The sequence below is a fragment of the Rhagoletis pomonella genome, unplaced genomic scaffold (genome assembly GCF_013731165.1).
Source record: "Rhagoletis pomonella isolate Grant_MI unplaced genomic scaffold, Rhpom_1.0 Rhpom_scaffold_00002, whole genome shotgun sequence".
NCBI classification, from domain to species: Eukaryota; Metazoa; Arthropoda; class Insecta; order Diptera; family Tephritidae; genus Rhagoletis; species Rhagoletis pomonella.
In genome coordinates this window covers 93,684,793-93,687,511 of record NW_023458556.1, presented here as the reverse complement: position 1 = coordinate 93,687,511, position 2,719 = coordinate 93,684,793, and positions in this window count along the sequence as shown.

Sequence of the window (2,719 nt, the reverse complement as noted above, 5' to 3'; positions counted from 1 at the left end):
AGGTTCCTATAGTCTATACACATCCGGGTCGCTCCCGATTTTTTTTTTCGTAAGTACAATTGGTGACGCGTAGGGTGAATTACTGTGTCTAATGATGCCCTTCTTTAATAACTCGTCAATAATTCCATTAACTTCTTGTTTTTCCCCAAACGAAAGCCGCCGTGCTTTACAAAAGGTTGGCGTGTTTGATGTTAACACTATTTTTGCTTCATAATTGGTCTCTGGGAAATCTGTAATCTGTTTCTCTACGTAAGTGCATTCAACCATTTTTCTAAATTTATCTATCCAAACTGAAGGTAGCTTATACTATGTCTCCATTGTGAGATTTAATGAAGATTTAGCCCTCTGACGAGATTTGACGTTAAATCTTTTGAGATTTACCATATAAAATTAAATCACGAAAGGCAGTAGATTTAAGTTAAATCTTCGTCAAATCTTCAATAATATTGATCAATAAGTACAATTTGTTGGATGTGGCAACCACATATTGACATGCCATAAGTCAAATGACATTTGTGTTTTCAATATACAGTTGAGGACATTGAAATCTAGCCTATCATAAAAACATGAATTTTCGTATTTTTAGGGATTTTTATATTTTTGTTAGTTTGGGAGGAAAATTAGTAATACATATTTACATAACTTTGGTTGTAATAAATTACGAATATATTATTTTAAAAACTAAACATGTAGAAGGAATGTTTTATAGTAATATCATGCAGAGTCTTCTCCGCTTTCTATAAGTCATTTACGCGCTGCGACAAAAAATTTATAAATTTCGGTAATGGTTCTGCTTCGATAACATTGCACCGAACATCCTCTAGAACTCAGTTCGTATTCATGATATGCCAAAGGCCCACGATTGGATTTTCGGTTCCCTCCTATGAATAAGAGAGTTCTACAAAAAATTTTTTTCCGCAAATGTTTTTTACCGTTTTGATAATTTTTCTTAAATTCGGGAAAATGATTCGGAATATGGTACCATTCTTTACACTTTCCAAACTATATATTATACATACATATTTACCTTCCTTTTATCTGTCTGTATATCAATGTCCGCAACTGCATTTATAAAATCATACATAAGCAAACGTCAAATATTTAAAAATGTGAACGTCAAACATATCTCGTTGTAGTAATGGAGACGGTTGTGATTTAGCAACTGGATTTATTAAATCTTAATGGATAAATCTCTCAATGGAGACATAGTATTAGGGTTAACATCAACATCTAGCTTGCAATCTATATCAATATTACAAATTTCACTAAATGCCAATTGGGTTGTTAAAGTTTCCGAATTGCAATCCACATCATTTTTCTGCTTACTAATAGGTTTTGTATCTTGCTCCTCTACATTTCCTTCAACATTATCAACAATCCAATTATTTTTAATGCCAAAATTCACTTCATTTATTTTATTATTCTTTTTACGTACAAAGATATTTTATGTTTATTTAAAAAGTCTCTACCGAGTAACACTGGAATTGGGAGCTATTCGTCTGGCAATATATAAATTAAAAGGGGTTTTATGATTTTGTATTTCGTTAGAACAAAAATTTTTTCTTCAGGTTTGATTAAAGTGCCTCCTAGGCTACGAAATCGCGGTATAACTTTGTGCTTGACTTTTTGGTGTGGATTCACATTTCGCACCAACGATCGCCGTATAAAACTATTTGGGCTGCCCGTATCAAATACGACACTTACCATGCTCTTAAAGCGCACCTCCTCATACTGATCATCCGCTGCGTCGACCATCGCCACTGTCTTCTTAGGGCAATTTTTGTATACGTGATCCAGTTTGCCGCACTTGAAACAAGAGCCCTGCATACGCTTCGCCTCCTTGCAATCTTTCGCGAAATGCCCGTAGCCAGAGCAGTTGAAGCATCTCATGGTGGGTTTGTCGCTCGATGAATTCAACGTATTACGACCTGAAGGCTTCTGGATCATTTTCTTATACTTTGGAAGCAGCGCCTTAAGAGCCACCACCGTCGTTACGCCACTGAATATTAAGCAATTCCCGGAATTGTCACGTAAGCCATCTATGATGAACGCAATAAGTTCAGCTTCATCTATCGGTGCCGCTCTTGCTATCTCCTGCATCGATAGCACATAATGCGTTAGGCTTTCCGTTTTGCGCCAAACGCGGGATTCCAGTTTCTTAAAAACATCTTTGACGCTAGTTGGCCTCTTAAATTCCTTGTATAGGCACTGTTTCATGTCGCCCCATGATTGTACGTCCACCATTTTCAATAAGAGCTGTGCGCTGCCCGTCAGCATGCGGCGTGCTAACAAGAGCTTTGACTTCTCGTCACAGCCGTAGCACTTCATCACATATTCGAAATCATGGGTCCACTTTTGAACATCTATGCCTTCGTCTCCACTAAATTTTTGAATTGCACCCTCAATATCGCTGAAGTTTACCGAGAATTTCGGTGTTGGATTTACATCTTCGAGTGCCCTGATTTCTTTCTGAAGCTTCAGTATACGTAGGCGTCTGTGGAGCTGCTCTTCAAGTTCCGTTAGCTCGTTACTTACGGTGGCACCTGCCATGATGCCGGCTGCTGAGCTAGCGTCAACGTTGGCCTTTTCCACTGCGCTTTTGTTTGCTGAAGAAACACTGCAAATTGCTGAAGTTGCGTTGCCGCGTGCTGAAATTTCACTTTTGTTTGCTAAAATTCCGCTGTCGATTACGGAAGTAGCTCTGCCGATTGCTGAAGTA